Raw genomic sequence first — 13314 nt, 5'->3', positions numbered from 1 at the left:
TGTTGTTCTGATGATGTTTTTTTTTTTTTTAAAACAAATTTAAAAATGTTTCCTTGCGTGAAAAGAAAATATTTCTTTCGCCGTGTTTCATAAAGTCAAAAAATTTTACACTTATTTTGCAAATTCAAAGCAAATCCGTCAAATTCATTACAAACTTGCAAAATAACGATTTTTAATTGTTAAATGATTCGTTACCCAAACGAGAAAAATGACGCAGAGATGTTCGAAATCGATGACTGGATTGAATTGTTCTCAAGTTTTTTGGTAGAGATATCTCTTCGGTATTGAAAAGAACTGAAAATCGTGAATTTTGATCAAAACGTTTCAGCAATTGAAAATTGGAGATGAGTCTCAATAAAGTTCTTCTGATGCCAAAATCGTAAAATTTGCCCGAATTCAATTAATAACATTATTTCGTTCGTAAATAATTCTACACTTATTGCCTAGAACCTGCAGAATTTCGACAAGCTAAATATATTTTGAAAAAAAAGCAGTATAATTCATTAGACGTAATTTGTGCTAATCTTGCATAAGTTTTTTTTTTTTTTTCCACGAATGAAGAGCTAAATGAAAATTCATGTTCAGGTGATTTGCAGATAATGAAATACCAAGAAAAACGAGCGATGATTTGTTCAAATTTGACATACGGATCACGTTTTGATTTACAAAAAATGTAAAATAGAACGATGTCCAAAAAAATTCGATAGCTCTGCTTAATGTGAGACACAATTTTTACCGGACTGTACACCTCGTAGTAATTGTTGAAACGCGCTAGTACAAAGCTTATGTAATGATGCTATACTGTCATTTCAATCGACAGTGTTGGATTAGTTAGAATGTTACGTTGTACCTTTTTAGAAAAAATTCTCAATCCTTGGCCCGGGAGTAAATTCGCGTCCCCAATTCATAGATAACGTTAAATTCCCGATAAAGAAAAAGTTAAGGGGCACGAATTTACTCCCAAGTTAAGGATTTTTTCTGCAAGTGTATTGTTGATACAAAGTGATATAATACGTATGTGCTAATAATTTCAAGTGTGTATATAATTTTCTTGTAAAGTGTAAATGATTGTATATATATATATATAAATATTATATATATGTTGCCCTCAGGTCAAGTGTCATAATATGTTTATAGGAAACAAAATAACCGAATTAGTCATAGGTAAATACTGTTGGAAGTAAATCGAGCATTTTCGAATTTCCAAAAGAAATTTTGATGAATGTATCAATTTTCCAACAAGATATCTTTCCGTTACAAACTCAAGGAACTTGAGAAAATTTTGAAGGCATCAGCTAAAAATATCGTTTAAAAAATGTATAAAATTGTTATATATTATATAAGTCATCGTAAACGTATAATATTTTTACAATAGTGAATTTTCGCAAAAAAAAAAATTCAACGGTTAGTTATATAATAATATAATATAATATATGATGAATATAATTGATGTTTTAAAATAAGTATTTGTTATTGTTTTGTTTTCCATTGTGTTAAATGTGTTCTTTTTTTTTTTTTTTTTTTGCTCATTAGATGCTTAGATATCACCGATAACACGTTTCTAACAAACAAATGGTTGTTATTGATCAAAGATATTCCCAAACGAAGTAATATTTCCTACTGCGCAATTGGCAAAAAATATCAAAATTGTAATTGTGTAATCAAATAGAATGTATCTTTTGACAATTGTGTGAAAGTCAAACATCTACGATTGCTGTATATATAATAAAAAATTAGTTTATACCCTGTTACTACATTTTTACGAAATTGTGTATCTTCGTTCATAATCATCATTTCCATAATTGCATGGGTAATTTTAGAAACATCAAATGCGGTCAGAATTTTTACTTATTCCCAATTAAAGCGATATTTGACCATTGAAAAGGCAATCCAAAATCTCTTTTCCCAATTTGGAATTAACCTAAGACTATTTAAAGTGTCATCTTCACTGTTTCATCCAGATTCTAAATTCTTTCGTACAATGTAAATTTGAAACTGTATTTATTGTAAGTTGTTGATGATTTCGAGTGTTTTTACGATTATTATACATTCAACGTTTATGCACGGTGAAAAAACTTCAGTTGACCGTTGAATTATTGTATTTCGCATTTTTCTCTGAAATAAGATCAGGGTAAGTAAAAGAATTTGATTAAACGTGTGTGGTGGGTTATAAATATCAGTTTTTAATTGATTGCAAAAACAGAAGAAGGAAGAAAATCAAGCATATTATAATAATTAACGATTGCAATGCAAATTTAATGAACTGTTTTCGATCTGATAAGGTTGCGAAAGATGAAAATGATGTCGTAAGTCTGAGGAATAAAATAAATTTCAGATATCTGTACACATCGATGCTAACAGACATCTCCGGTCCTTTAAAAATAAAATTGTGGATTAAATCTGAATTCGAATCAGAAACTTCGAAGCTTCAAATATTTTCTGACTCCCTTGAATATTTAATCTCTCATAACGATTTAGCATTTATTTTTAACAATTCCAGCAAGAAGATAATTATTAATTTTAAACTTCCGATAGATTTTTTTTTCAACACTAACCGAGCAATCGATTGGTTCCGGATCATAATTTCTTCTCGCCGAATTGACCGTGAGAGAAAAATTATAGGGCGTTGAATAATTCATGTTGCGAAATCTGTTGCGAGACGAATTCAAAGTAAAACCGCCAAGGATATAACGGAGAATGATATTTATTTCAGTTTGTCGTAAGCTTCTCGATTTGAAACTCATGCGTATTTGTCCAGAGGGAATATAAAATTTTTTATGCCTGAGCCAAACAAAACAAAAAAAAAAAAGAATCAATTCGCTAATTACGGTCAAGCCGCGTTCCTACCTTTACCGACCGAGCACGCATCTGTTTCACGATTTTCGGTGTACGAGTAACTTGCCTGAATTCCGCTACAAAAAAGCGATGCATCGTCAAAATTTGAACCCTTTCCCTTTCTTTTGTTTATTTAACATAGGCAGAAAAATGGTGAGTTTGCTCGGTCGGTAAGGGTACGAGTATTAAGATTTATCTTACAATTAACACTGCAAGATAGTCTTTGACAATTTTAAAGCTAAAAGTACAAATCTCAAAGAAAAGGAAATTCGAACGATTCGTACGCTGCAAAATCGTTTATATTCAACGAAATCTGATTACCAACATATATTGTTTTTCCAGCTTTCGATTGTATTTTTTAAACATTATTTTCTTCTACATACATAGATAGATATATTTATGTTTATTCATTTACCAAATATTATACATCTGTATTGTTATTTGAAAATACAACACATTCCACGGAAAGTTAACATCGTTTCGTTCTTATGACTTGGTGCATTGTGTTTTTTTGTTTTCTTTATTATTATTATTATTATTGTCATTACTATTATTACTATTATTATTAATGTTGTTGTTTTTATTACGAAGGCAAGTTAGCTGGCGAGTGACGTAAATTTCCTAAACATCGTCGATATTTGTAGTGCAAATTGATCACGGAAGATTTCTGCAGTTAATATGAAGGTCTCGTTGTGGTTTTGCCAACTGTCCGATTATACAGCCGTTGCCCCCGTGAAATCAGAAAACATTCCATTCAAGAATCGATCGCGGAAGAACGAGTAAACGTCGATGGTTGTTTTTTTTTTTTTTTTTTTTTTTTCCATTTTTTTCTCCCTCAATTCGATGTAAGCGAACACGTATACCAAATTTTGGGGAATGAACGCTTGGCTTACCACAAATCACACGGAATTCCCGCTTATTGGTAGTAGAAAAAAAAAAAGCCTATGACAATTAATTGCAAGAGACTGAAGTGTAATTCGGTAGATGATAATATTCAATCTTTGAAACCGAGAAGATGTTGTTTTTCTTCATTCATTTGGACTGTTGACGATCAATTAATCGAGTGAACAAAGTTTTGGAATGACTGACGATAAGCTGAGGTGTGTGAAGAAAAAAAAAAAAAAAAAACAATTACCGTATAAAAGTAATGCGGGTATAAAAATTTCTGCATTCTCGACAGAGACTTTTTTTTCATATTTTTTTTTTAAATAATGTCAGAGCAATGCAATTTTTTTACAATTTATTTAACGAAACCTTGCACTTAATTCGAACTAGTGATCTGATAACTCGTTTCCGTTAGAGATAATTAAATTCTCGACAAGTACCTCGAGCAAGATATTTTGGTTTTTTTTTATTTTTTGTACAGGTTCTCATTGTAACGAAAAAATTTTTCTGTACCGATTCGCAGTTCAATGTATAATTAGCACAGTTATATTTTGTCCTTAGAATGTGTATATATAATGAAAATTCATAGCTGACGAATAATGAACTCTTCGATTTCTGAACTTTGAAAACCGATCAACAATGCAAAGTTTTTTTTTAAATTATTGAAGCCTATAACTAAACTTTCTGTATTAGAATTCATGGGCTTGACATTAAAATGCATTTGATTATTTCTGCGATTTTTTATAATTGTTTGTGGTGATAAAAACGAACGATTACTAAATCGTAGGAAAATGAATAATCAATTGAATCTTGATGATATTGTTTTCGAAATTCATAGCTTCGCTTTTGTGAGGATTTTTGGGAGATTTTAAAAAATTTGAAGAATATTTTCCGTCCAACAGAACTCGACCGATCGTCATATTCGATCGATTTTTCAAACGGTGATTCATGTCAATTTACATCATGTTATAAAAAAAACTATTTTTTCCTTTCGGTGGTTTCTAAGTTTCAAAGTGAAACCAGAGGTGCTTTTGGGGTGGATTCCATTACTTTTTGTACAGTACATTGATAACCTAATCATCGTTATCTCAAGTTTATTTAATCGCTACATCCGGTTTGTTTAGACCCGCTATAGATTTTTAAACAAAATTTAACCCGTCAACAGCCCCTGGATGTTTAAAGTCCTGCGATTAGTTCTACATATTTAAATACACCAGCTAACCACGCGCACGTAACATCGATTCTGTCTCAGACAGAGCTCTCAGTATCCAAAACAAAAAAAAAAAAAAGAAATCATGACTGAATATTCAAAACGTCAAGGGGTTTGAGTGAAAATTTTCGTTAAAAAGTATACTGACAAGAGACTCTTCTGACGCTGATGAATTTCGATACCGATTCGTTATTTCTACGTACTTTTTTACGGCTTTCAGCGATTCATTTTTTTTTTTTTTTTTTTTTTTTTTTTTTTTTTTTTTTTTTTTTTTTTTTTTAACATAAAAATATGTTCTCACTCAGAATAAAATGTTGCAGTTGATCGAGAAAGGAGAGAAATATGCGATAATATTTTCACCGTTACAAGCAAAAAGCTTCTCGTCGTTGTAACGATTGCATGTCACATATTTCATCTTTTTTTTTTTTTTCATCAATAAATAAAAGTATTTGGCGAAACCACTTTCATGTCTATTAAACGTTACGAATATTATAATAATATAGGAAAAAGAATGTTTTGGGGAATTCTAATTGCCTGTGCTTACGTGAGCAATAATATTTATACCCAAATCACATTTAGTAAAATTTCTAAGAATTATTCATGACTTTTATACGTGGATCAATTTACATTGACCACGGAACTGTTTTTTTTATCGAGCTGTCTATAATAATATATCAGCACATAAAAAGTGTACAGTAATAATTGCAAGCATAAAATAACCTGGTATTAAAAGACGAAGAATCTCGTTTCGGTATACTTTGAAAAAAGTACAAATGATACGTTCAAAAGTTATAAGAAAATATTATCAAAGAAATATGCACATTGATCTTCGGAAATTTTATACACGAAGTAATATTTTGTTCAGATCGATATGAATATTATGCAAAAATTACATTAGAGGTTTGAAAGAAACGTTAGTATAGTTGCTTATAACATCCGGAAAATTAATGACGAATGTTGGAAAATGTCAAAGAATATTCAACGATGAAAGAAATGAAATCTGCGATTGAGGATCGAAAAGTTTCGCCGTAAGTTTTTCGAGATAGATCGTAATCGGAGAAGTTGAAATTTGTATTTTCAATAAACAACGAATATCGTACAGAGATTTGGATTTATTTACCGAACGCGTTTCAGTGTTTGGCAAATACCGGTAATAAAAAAACGATAAACAAGTCGCGTGCAAAGCAAACATTTTGATACCTCGAATATCGGAGAATTTGCAGAGACTTTAATGAGTGAACGATTATTTTATACTTATTTTGTAGCATCTACGTAGATACGAGTTCCAACAAAAGTCTGTAAAGAAATTGGTTGACGGAATAAATTAATGAGTAGTCGTTTTACTGCCATGGAATAACTCAACAAATCGATTCATTTTCATAACCAGATATTATCGGCAATTTTGACGATAGCAAAAAATAGGAATAGAGCCAACATCCTATATTTTATGATAGTATTGATCGGTATTGAAATTAAGCGATTGGTTTTTACGTACCAAAGTCACATGCGAAAAAGATTTAATGATTATTTGAAAATTTTTCGCGCAGCTATTTGCAACAAATGTTTAACAAAATATTTCCACGGATAAAGAAACTTTTTTTTAACGTATCGAAACCTTTTTCTGAAACATCTCGCAGGATGTTTTTTTTCTTTTTTTTTTTTTTTATCAAATCTTTCAAGTATTTCCATATTACATATTGGTCTTGTCGATCGATTTTCAAAACATTATTCGAAGAAATTCCAAATTCGATACTGCCAACAAATTTATATGAAATTTTTTTTGATATCTGTAGAATCGTTTTAATGAAAAAACTCTACAAAACTTTTCGAATCGACCGAAAGAGAACAGAAATACTCGGTTAGAGATTAGGATAAAATTTTTTTTTTTTTTTTTTAAGGCATTTATTCAAAATTGGAAGACATCATTTTTCACCAGAAAATTCACATCGACGCAATTATATTTATTTTTATTGGGTTATTCCAATACGCCAATCAACTCACATCCAGCGATTGAAAAAAAATGTTCATATTTTCTTCCAATTCTGCAAATACGGAAGCAGAATGTGAATTTTTTTCATGAATTGGATCGGAAAATCAACTTCACGAATTCTTAACTACATATGTACATATTTTGGCTTTAAAAAAGGTAGAAAGTTTGACAGAAAAGCTGAAAATGGTGAAGGCATAAAAAATCCACAACAATGAACAATCAGTCGGCATATGTTTTTAAATTCTTCATTTCAACTTCTTTGAATTGAAAAATTCTGAGGATTCTACATTTCGGATTTCAATATTTTAATTTCCTAAACTTGCCTGTTTATCAATTATTTCTACATTTACAAATCCGACAATTATTTACAGATATTGTAATTCGCATCACCCAAGATATAAGAAATCGCGACTGTTTCATTAATTTATCATTCAAGCCCTAATCCAACAAATAATACGCAAATTTCTACGCGAAAGAAATATCTGAAACAATTATTAGAGACACGGGTTCGAAAATACTTTTAGCATAAAATTGACGCGGTTCGATTACATAAAAGTCAAACTAGTTACACGAGTCGTAGCGAATATTGATCAACGTCCGATTAGCGAATTCAATTCTCGTAGAGAATAAATTTCAACGCTTTATGAATAATTATAGTCGACACGTTGTAGCGAAGATTGATCAACGTTCGATTAGAGAATTCAATTCTCGTAGCAAATACATTTGAACGCTCTACGAATAATTACGGTAGACATGTTTTGGTAAAGTTGTCCTGTGACAAGAAAAAGATAAGATGCACGAATCAAGACGTGACCAGATGCCTGATTTTTCGTCTATTGTCAGCCGAAAATAAATTCCGACTTGCTTACATAAGGCGTAATGCTACGCGAAAGTAGAAAAAAAAAAAAATAGTTACATCTTTCTCTCGATTAGTTACCAAATAAATACGCTATTTTCTGTAAAAATTTATTTGTCACTCGTTCTTTTGTACAAACCACGTCTTCTAAACATCGTAGCGTAACTTTGTCTAGCCTCATCGAGAGTTCCGCTGTTCATCAAACCAATTACAACTAGTCTAATAATTATGACTAATTTGTACATTTTTACTCACAATTAGTTACGAACTTATTACTGTGAAACACATAAACATCATTTTCATTCATTATGTTACGCGAATATTTCAATTCGTATTGTTATACTTTTATACTGCCATTCGCTTACTATTATAATAAATGAAAATGATAACGACTAAGTAAAAACATACAAATTGGTTGTAATTATTGGATTAGTTCGAATTTGTTTGATGAACAGCGGAACTCTCAATGAGGCCAGTCTTGCGAAGCCTAACTTTATGCTCACGTAATCGGGTAAACTTGTTTTGACACTGTCCAAGAAAATTTCTTAAAACGGTTACGTTGTTTATATTGCACCGAAACAGTTCTTCTCAGTTCAAACTACTTTTCGTACTACAGAAAAGCAAAGATACAATAAGAAATGTTTTTTTTTTTTGCCCACTATTTGGTTGGATAATGGCCAATTATTTTGATCCATCCGCGTATTTAGTGAGGTTAGATTTAAGGTTAACCACACAAATCAAGTGTGAAAAAGACTCAATGTTTATATGTAACTTACTACAATTAGATCAAAGGCTAAGAAATTGTATAATCACACCAAGAATGCTGTGAAAAGTAGCGAACTTAAATTTAATGATGTTACTAGTTCGGTGTTAGAGGAGGAAGTGACAAACCAAGGATGTCATTCCAAGATGGCCTATTTTTACATCACAGCTGCGTTTCAACATAATACGAATCTAGTTTAAAGCGTTTAAATAATACTGGCATATAAACAAATAGCTCAAGTTCTGGATGAAAGTTGTTCTACTGACCGTATTATTTTCATAAATATGTGCCCATCTCATTTATTTATCGTTTATGCCGGTTATTTTCTTTCCCCACGATCTCAACATGATCAAAATCAAAAACATGACCCTTACTGAGAAAATGATAAACCAATGCGAGTCTGTCTGGGTCACGTGACTTGATATCGTATTTGTAATTGCAAATGCGCTATTTTAAGTTTTCTGAAGAATTCTGCGGATGGATTATCAAAATTTATTTTCAACGTTGAACGACAGCTCGATTTTCACTGATCTCAAAGTAATTCCTAAACGTTAAAAGTAGTTCGACATCTCGCTGATTTCCAAGCAATTTTCAGTACATAATTACAGCTTGAATTTCAGTGATTTCTAATTATTTTCAACTTACTGGCCTCTAGATTACGTTGTTTGATCCTGCGTCTGGTCACTCGTATTTGAAAAGACTAACAGTCGATGCGCAGAAAAAATTATAAAAAGAAAGATTTCAATGTGTTGTGAATTGTAAGGATTTGGATTCGTTGGTGAATGTCGAAGACAAACAAATGCGTATAATATTTGGCATTTAAATTTTCTGTAAACATTTCCGCAAGCCTCGTCTACTATCATTAGGTTTACTTGAATAAAGTTACTAAAAATTTTATACATCAATTAAATTACACTTGCTCACACGGCGAGAAATATTTTTCAATCTCTGTTACATATCAATACTTTCAACTATCTACTTATTTCTGAGCCCACACAAATGCCAGAATTTCATATTTTTATGTAAGTGAATTTCAAATCTAGATATATCCGACTGCTGTTTTGATATTCAATTTAATGGGCGCATCTAAAAATCAATCACATGTTTACATTCTTACTTGCGTACTGGCGGAAGTGTTTGCACTACGGTCTTGCCAAAATTTTATTGACCATTTACATGATGTCCGAATAGAGGTGACCAAGGTTCTGGATATTCGTTCTTTTGTTCTTTGGAACGACTGGCACGAGAGGCTTATCATGAAAATGATACGTATATCTAAAAACAATAAAACCAACAAAAGAACGGACATCCAAAACTTTAGCCAACTGTATTCGGACATCGTCTAAATGGTCGATAAAATTTTGGCAAGACTATAGTTCAAACATTTTCGCCAGTACGCAAGTAAAAATGTAAACATGTGTTCGATTACTAAATATGCCAATAAAATTGACCATTAAGACAGCAGTCTGATACAGTTAGGTTGGAATTCACTTCCTACATGTACGACTTGTAATAAACATCTCAAGCGTTAGGTAATGTCGATTTATGTAAGTGTGAATGTAATTAAGCATCCGCATTAATCTAAACTGTAATATAAAAATATGAAATCCTGGCATTTGTGTAGACTCAGAAATAAGTAAATATTTAAAAGTATTGACATGTAATAGAGATTGAAAAAAATTTATCGCCATGTAACGGTCGTAATTTGACATTATGTGAGCAAGTGTGATTAATGTATGAAGTCTTAAAAAATAAACCGATTTATGCCAAATTTGATGTACAGGGATTTTTGGGGCTGCTGATTAAGAATCTGAGGTTAGATTTCAGAAATTCGAGATGGCGGACAACATTTTTTTTTAACCAATCGATTTATGCCAAATTTGATATACGGGGGTTTTTAGTGTCGCTGATTACGAATCTGACGTCAGATTGACAACATTCAAAATGGTGGATCCAAGATAGCGACTATTATTTGCAATAGTCATAAATAAAACATTAAATATTGCGCTTATTCTCCCTTTCACATTGACCCAAAACTAACGACGTGGACTTGGGAAGAAACTAGTTCTTTTCTTTTTTTTTTCATGATTTCTCATTTTTCCATTCAGATGGAAAAAACACAAAGAAAAGACAAAGTTCTGTGCGACGATAGCTCTAATTATAAGTATTCAAGAGTTAATTTTTGATTGCGGGTTTGTATTCGCCACCTAGTGACGGAATATGGAATCATTCGCCATTTGCCTCGTGTAAAATTATATTATTTACGTACTCAGCGCACCGTAAGACGTGGGTATGTGAAATTTGATTATTGAGTTATTGGGTTTTGGAGTTGCTCAAAGTTGAAATTTTTTTTTTTTTTTTTGAAACCGGAGTGTCAAAAAAATTGCAAAAAATATATATAATAGAACCAAGCACAGAAAAGATTAATGAAAATTTTCAGAACTGTGGCTCAATCCGTTCGCCGATAGCCGATTGTTTCCGAAAGAAATTGATTATTACAAGAATCAAAAAAAAAAAGAAAAAAAAAAGAAAAAACCAAACAATAAGTCGGCCTAATTTTTCATAATGGTTACATTATTTAGGAACCTAAGAGTCTAAAAAATGTCTTAGTGCAAATTAAAGCCACGAAACATCGAAGAAATAAAATAAAAATTACCGAAAATAATCTCATCCGGTGTGATAAAAAAAAAAAAAAAAGTAGTAATTTTAATACCAATCGTAAAGTTTATTAATAAGGGTATCAATTTTGAGGCGAAAAAGAATCAAATCAAATATAATGAAAAACTGCTTTCCTTCGCAGAAGAATAAGTTGGAAAAAAAAAGTGTGACACAAAATTTGTCAGTAGAGAAGGTGAGAAATTATGACAATAGAAATTACACAAGATAACTGAAATGTTATTCGTTATAGTGAGCGGGCTACTTCTGTCTTTCTCTTTCATAATATTTTCATTCTATATCCCTATCTCTCTCTCTCTCTCTCTCTCTCTCTCTCTCTCTCTCTCTCTCTCTCTCTCTCTGTCTTCGTTTACCTCGAATAAAAATAACCATTTTTTGACGTTCATAGTGACGAAAGTTTGAACGGCAAGCCGTTATAACAGTACACGGATAAAAGTAACGTTATAATGATTTTCAGAAGAACACATTATAATCACGTTATCGGCGAAAAAGCCCAATAATAATAAAAAGTTGTAACCGTTTACGAGAAATGAACAGGCTTTTACATATAAAACCGCAATGTTAACGGAACCAAAACATCACCTTCTCTGTTATTTAAGGTTATGCAGTACTCCCCGCTTTGCCGACCGAGCAAACTGATCCTTTTTCTTCTAACAGCGAATAAACAAACGAACGGAAAGGGTTCAAATTTCTACGGAGCACCGTTCGTTTGTTTATTCGGTATTAGAAGAAAAAGGATTAGTTTGCTCGGTCGGTAAGGAAGGAAGTAGTACGTAACCTTAAGGAGGTTGGTGAGGAGAATTAGAACCCAATCACAGGCTCATAAGATACTGTTTCGGAATTGTGTAATAACGAAATACAATTCATTTCATTTGGAAAGAGTGATTAGATGACAAACGATGCATATTACGTTAGTAATTTGTTGAAAATCTTTGATTTGAAGTTTTTTTTTCTTTCCTTTTTTAAATTTTATTAGTTGAGAACGAACCATCTCACCGCCTTCCCCTGAAAAGCGTTCGCCAACTTCGTTGATAGTGATGAAAAAAAACAATAATAAAAAAAAATAAAAAAATAAAGACTCCTTCCAGTCTTGCGAATATTGTATTACAGAAATTGTACGTTTAGATACTTTTCGACACGCATAAACGCAATTAAATTTCATTGCGTGACTTCGCAGTCGGAATAATCGATTATCATTTCAAGCAATTAGTTACAAACGGTTTTATACGATTCCAATGAAATATTTCGGCATCTCGGGTTTCAACGTGACGCAGGCTCTTCGCTATAGTTTTCATCATTTTTATACCAAACATATTACGATTGTTTGATTATTCATGCGGTTTCGAATTTCATCACTTTGAAATCCGATTGTAAGGAACATCAGGCTGAAGTTAGTAACGTTAACGGAACGAAACTTTAGGCTAAAAAATCATTATCATTGGGCAATTAAAAAATGGCTTTCAAGGAGTTGACTTTTCAAATTCAAAGTATCTTTCGTTTATAATGATTTACTAAGTCTCGGACACTCCTAAAGATGCGAAGTAGCGACTTTTCGTACGCATACATCGTTACAATGACTTTACTAACTTCATCCTTATTAAGGAACGCATTCTGACGACGAGTTGCATATAATTCACGCTTCTCGCCAGTTTATACTTTTCAATACGTGGAATATTTTTATCAACTTTCTTCGCCTAATTATTTCCTATAAATTAAAACACTGAAAGTTTCTCGTTATTTGATTTGATTTATATTTGTTGACGTTTTAACAAAAAGTGTAAGATTGAGAAAAATTATTTACGATAATTTATCGTGGTAAAGATTCATTTCTGCATAATATAAACTTTGCGTAATTTGAAGTGATGTTTTGGTAAAAACCCGATTTTTTTTTCCAAATAACGTTAATAATTTTTTAATTCAATTTTGCTCACGATTGGAAAAGTATAAAAAAATTTTAGTAAAGAAAATCCGACTTTAAAAATAAAACAATTTTCTTCGTTCAGATTAAAAATCAGGTTTCAATACCAACGATTACCACAATCAAGACACGACATTGTAACGAGCGATATTATCAACCGATTGCTTTCGTGAATACCGAA

The 13314-nt window shown here is 31.5% G+C and overlaps 1 protein-coding gene across 1 annotated transcript in view; it reads right to left on the bottom strand.

The window, feature by feature from the left end:
• LOC107221709 (flotillin-2) overlaps positions 1-13314 on the bottom strand; it is a 533503-nt gene that overhangs the window by 432735 nt on the left and 87454 nt on the right. The window lies entirely within an intron of this gene.

This window comes from Neodiprion lecontei, chromosome 2, assembly GCF_021901455.1.
Source record: "Neodiprion lecontei isolate iyNeoLeco1 chromosome 2, iyNeoLeco1.1, whole genome shotgun sequence".
Lineage (NCBI taxonomy): Eukaryota > Metazoa > Arthropoda > Insecta > Hymenoptera > Diprionidae > Neodiprion > Neodiprion lecontei.
The sequence above is the reverse complement of the archived record's forward strand: the minus strand, read 5'-3'. Positions and strand labels throughout refer to the sequence as shown.